At 37.1% G+C, this 5,570-nt stretch overlaps 1 long non-coding RNA gene across 28 annotated transcripts in view; it reads right to left on the bottom strand.

Moving 5' to 3' along the window:
- Positions 1–14: 14 nt before the first annotated feature.
- LOC104809402 overlaps positions 15–5,570 on the bottom strand; it is a 12,565-nt gene continuing 7,009 nt past the window's right edge. For 7 of the 28 annotated variants that reach the window (XR_002024036.1, XR_002024035.1, XR_002024028.1 and 4 more), the window contains 9 exons: positions 3,019–3,164; positions 2,745–2,880; positions 2,378–2,647; positions 2,144–2,228; positions 1,534–2,055; positions 1,260–1,395; positions 894–926; positions 660–744; positions 16–571 (listed from right to left, as the gene is read on the bottom strand). This is a non-coding gene — a long non-coding RNA (uncharacterized LOC104809402). Of the gene's footprint in view, positions 572–659; positions 745–893; positions 927–1,095; positions 1,163–1,259; positions 1,396–1,533; positions 2,056–2,143; positions 2,229–2,377; positions 2,648–2,744; positions 2,881–3,018; positions 3,539–3,627; positions 3,713–3,861; positions 4,132–4,228; positions 5,025–5,111; positions 5,197–5,345; positions 5,565–5,570 lie in introns of those variants that run through there. The other 21 variants (XR_771157.2, XR_002024032.1, XR_002024027.1 and 18 more) reach the window with 21 other exon arrangements.

Here is a 5,570-nt window from a genome sequence, read left to right on the forward strand (position 1 = left end):
GATTAGAAAAAACCCAAATGTCAGATACAACACTCAAAAACAAACTCTTACCCATCAGTACTCTACCTTTCGCATCTCTAGCAACCAGTTGCTCGACGTTGGGCATTGTTACTTTAGGAATTTTACCACCTAAGGAGATATTGATGTTCCAGCAGAATAACCATAACTTTACAATAATAGTCATAGAAATCTACAACCTACGGTGAAATCAGAAGTCAATCTCCAAGAATCACGGGATAGCATCCCGTAAAAAGACAGATTTTTCATACAAAAATGCATATTGCAACGCACAAGAGAGTGATTTAAACCACCTACCTCAAGGAATGTATAAAAACCAGTCATACGGAATAAGAACCTTTGTACAGAAAAAAGAAGAATGGAAGTGAAAACTACCTACAGTTCTAAACTAGCACAGAGAACAAGAACAGGAAACAAGGCAAAGACACACAAGATTTATCTCAGCCACGAATACGATACGTACAATTTATTACATTACTTACAAAGATTGTCCGAGCATCAACATCATCCACAGGGCTGATGTTTGTCGAAATTCCAGCAAACAGTAGAGCATCTTAGACCAACACATGGTGCAAAAGATATCAGTGTTTTTCAGAATCAAGTTTCAACAAAACCTACGGCTAAAACTATTTCCAACTCACCTGGAGCAGATGTCAGTGTCTTTGGACCTTTTTGCTGGGTATCAGTAAGCATGTCGCTGGTTCAAGACAAACCCTTAATGTGTTCCTACACAAGTGTAATTAAGATTTACTGTTTACTAGGAAAAAAGATAATAATATCCACCTTGGCGATTTCTAAAATGGCAGTAATGTGTCTTATCTCAACGGAACCAGAGAAGTGAGAAATAGTGGTAGAATACGATAGGAACATCTTACCAGCCTCAAGAAATCGTCATGTTTTCTGTCCTCCTATTCAATGTCCAATATATAACTCCACCCGAAGTGAAGCAGTCCAAAGAAAACAACCACTCAAGAATAAAACAGAGAAAGTACTAGCGACGCAATCGCAAATTGGCAAAAAAACAGACACCACGTTTCAAAATAACAGTGATAAAATATTGATATCTGAATTCTGTTTCTCAACTGTGGCCTAGAAAAAAAACACAACAATTTTTTTCTCTTCCGCTAGCTTCTTCTTTGATCACCTAAAGCAGACACAAATCTCGTAAAAAGTTCGTTAAGTGCTATGATAAATAGACATGCGTCATTGAAGGAAAATATACTTAAAGGCTGACGTTATACCTGTAACTTAAACTCTTCAGAAACAGGGGAACCGTTTACGACAGATTCTTGAGCATCCTTACAATGGTCAGTTCCATCTTTAAATTGGAAAATGTTGATTACAATCCTACCCAATGAACCTGCTTAGGGATTAATCCTAATATGAAGAAAGGAAAAGAAAAACAAACAACATTCAAAAAGTTTATGGGAACGAACTATTATTCATTCAGTACAAGTCTTGAGTGATTAGAAAAAACCCAAATGTCAGATACAACCCTCAAAAACAAACTCTTACCCATCAGTACTCTACCTTTCGCATCTCTAGCAACCAGTTGCTCGACGTTGGGCATTGTTACTTTAGGAATTTTACCACCTAAGGAGATATTGATGTTCCAGCAGAATAACCATAACTTTACAATAATAGTCATAGAAATCTACAACCTACGGTGAAATCAGAAGTCAATCTCCAAGAATCACGGGATAGCATCCCGTAAAAAGACAGATTTTTCATACAAAAATGCATATTGCAACGCACAAGAGAGTGATTTAAACCACCTACCTCAAGGAATGTATAAAAACCAGTCATACGGAATAAGAACCTTTGTACAGAAAAAAGAAGAATGGAAGTGAAAACTACCTAAAGTACTAAACTAGCACAGAAAGAACAAGAACAGGAAACAAGGCAAAGACACACAAGATTTATCTCAGCCACGAATACGATACGTACAATTTATTACATTACTTACAAAGATTGTCCGAGCATCAACATCATCCACAGGGCAGATGTTTGTCGAAATTCCAGCAAACAGTAGAGCATCTTAGACCAACACATGGTGCAAAAGATATCAGTGTTTTTCAGAATCAAGTTTCAACAAAACCTACGGCTAAAACTATTTCCAACTCACCTGGAGCAGATGTCAGTGTCTTTGGACCTTTTTGCTGGGTATCAGTAAGCATGTCGCTGGTTCAAGACAAACCCTTAATGCGTTCCTACACAAGTGTAATTAAGATTTACTGTTTACTAGGAAAAAAGATAATAATATCCACCTTGGCGATTTCTAAAATGGCAGTAATGTGTCTTATCTCAATGGAACCAGAGAAGTGAGAAATAGTGGTAGAATACGATAGGAACATCTTACCAGCCTCAAGAAATCGTCATGTTTTCTGTCCTCCTATTCAATGTCCAATATATAACTCCACCCGAAGTGGAGCAGTCCAAAGAAAACAACCAATCAAGAATAAAACAGAGAAAGTACTAGCGACGCAATCGCAAATTGGCAAGAAAAAGGCACCACGATTCAAAATAACAGGGATAAAATATTGATATCTGAATTCGGTTTCTCAACTGTGGCCTAGAGAAAAAACACACAACAATTTTTTTCTCTTCCGCTAGCTTCTTCTTTGATCACCTAAAGCAGACACAAATCTCGTAAAAAGTTCATTAAGTGCTATGATAAATAGACATGCGTCATTGAAGGAAAATATACTTAAAGGCTGACGTTATACCTGTAACTTAAACTCTTCAGAAACAGGGGAACCGTTCACGACAGATTCTTGAGCATCCTTACAACGGTCAGTTCCATCTTTAAATTGGAAAATGTTGATTACAATCCTACCCAATGAACCTGCTTAGGGATTAATCCTAATATGAAGAAAGGAAAAGAAAAACAAACAACATTCAAAAAGTTTATGGGAACGAACTAGTATTCATTCAGTACAAGTCTTGAGAGCTTAGAAAAAACCCAAATGTCAGATACAACCCTCAAAAACAAACTCTTACCCATCAGTACTCTACCTTTCGCATCTCTAGCAACCAGTTGCTCGACGTTGGGCATTGTTACTTTAGGAATTTTACCACCTAAGGAGATATTGATGTTCCAGCAGAATAACCATAACTTTACAATAATAGTCATAGAAATCTACAACCTACGGTGAAATCAGAAGTCAATCTCCAAGAATCACGGGATAGCATCCCGTAAAAAGACAGATTTTTCATACAAAAATGCATATTGCAACGCACAAGAGAGTGATTTAAACCACCTACCTCAAGGAATGTATAAAAAGCAGTCATACGGAATAAGAACCTTTGTACAGAAAAAAGAAGAATGGAAGTGAAAACTACCTACAGTTCTAAACTAGCACAGAGAACAAGAACAGGAAACAAGGCAAAGACACACAAGATTTATCTCAGCCACGAATACGATACGTACAATTTATTACATTACTTACAAAGATTGTCCGAGCATCAACATCATCCACAGGGCTGATGTTTGTCGAAATTCCAGCAAACAGTAGAGCATCTTAGACCAACACATGGTGCAAAAGATAATCAGTGTTTTTCAGAATCGAGTTTCAACAAAACCTACGGCTAAAACTATTTCCAACTCACCTGGAGCAGATGTCAGTGTCTTTGGACCTTTTTGCTGGGTATCAGTAAGCATGTCGCTGGTTCAAGACAAACCCTTAATGTGTTCCTACACATGTGTAATTAAGATTTACTGTTTACTAGGAAAAAAGATAATAATATCCACCTTGGCGATTTCTAAAATGGCAGTAATGTGTCTTATCTCAATGGAACCAGAGAAGTGAGAAATAGTGGTAGAATACGATAGGAACATCTTACCAGCCTCAAGAAATCGTCATGTTTTTTGTCCTCCTATTCAATGTCCAATATATAACTCCACCCGAAGTGGAGCAGTCCAAAGAAAACAACCAATCAAGAATAAAACAGAGAAAGTACTAGCGACGCAATCGCAAATTGGCAAGAAAAAGACACCACGTTTCAAAATAACAGTGATAAAATATTGATATCTGAATTCTGTTTCTCAACTGTGGCCTAGAAAAAAAACACACAACAATTTTTTTCTCTTCCGCTAGCTTCTTCTTTGATCACCTAAAGCAGACACAAATCTCGTAAAAAGTTCGTTAAGTGCTATGATAAATAGACATGCGTCATTGAGGGAAAATATACTTAAAGGCTGACGTTATACCTGTAACTTAAACTCTTCAGAAACAGGGGAACCGTTCACGACAGATTCGTGAGCATCCTTACAACGGTCAGTTCCATCTTTAAATTGGAAAATGTTTATTACAATCCTACCCAATGAACCTGCTTAGGGATTAATCCTAATATGAAGAAAGGAAAAGAAAAACAAACAACATTCAAAAAGTTTATGGGAACGAGCTATTATTCATTCAGTACAAGTCTTGAGAGATTAGAAAAAACCCAAATGTCAGATACAACCCTCAAAAACAAACTCTTACCCATCAGTACTCTACCTTTCGCATCTTTAGCAACCAGTTGCTCGACGTTGGGCATTGTTACTTTAGGAATCTTACCACCTAAGGAGATATAGATGTTCCAGCAGAATAACCATAAATTTACAATAATAGTAATAGAAATATACAACCTACGATGAAATCAGAAGTCAATCTCCAAGAATCACGGGATAGCATCCCGTAAAAAGACAGATTTTTCATACAAAAATGCATACTGCAACGCGCAAGAGAGTGATTTAAACAACCTACCTCAAGGAATGTATAAAAACCGGTCATACGGAATAAGAACCTTTGTACAGAAAAAAGAAGAATGGAAGTGAAAACTACCTACAATACTAAACTAGTACAGAATGAACAAGAACAGGAAACAAGGCAAAGACACAAAAGATTTATCTCAGCCACGAATACGATATGTACAATTTATTACATTAGTGACAAAGATTGTCCGAGCATCAACATCGTCCACAGGGCAGATGTTTGTCGAAATTCCAGCAAACAGTAGAGCATCTTAGACCACCACATGGTGCAAAAGATATCAGTGTTTTTCAGAATCAACTATCAACAAACCTACGGCTAAAACTATTTCCAACTCACCTGGAGCAGATATCAGTGTCTTTGGACCTTTTTGTTAGGTATCCGTAAGCATGTCGCTGGTTCAAGTCAAACCCTTAATGTGTTCCTGTACAAGTGTAATTAAGATTTACTGTTTACTAGGAAAAAAGATAATAAAATCCACCTTGGCGATTTCTAAAATGGCAGTGATGTGTCTTATCTCAATGGAACCAGAGAAGTGAGAAATAGTGATAGAATACGATAGGAACATCTTACCAGCCCCAAGAAATCGTCATGTTTTCTGTCCTGCTATTCTCTGTCCAATATATAACTCCACCTGAAGTGGAGCAGTCCAAAGAAAACAACCAATCAAGAATAAAACAGAGAAAGTACTAGCGACGCAATCGCAAATTGGCAAGAAAAAGACACCACGATTCAAAATAACAGTGATAAAATATTGATATCTGAATTCGGTTTCTCAACTGTGGCCTAGAAAAAAAA

The sequence above is a fragment of the Tarenaya hassleriana genome, unplaced genomic scaffold (assembly GCF_000463585.1).
Source record: "Tarenaya hassleriana unplaced genomic scaffold, ASM46358v1 Cleome16, whole genome shotgun sequence".
NCBI lineage: Eukaryota > Viridiplantae > Streptophyta > Magnoliopsida > Brassicales > Cleomaceae > Tarenaya > Tarenaya hassleriana.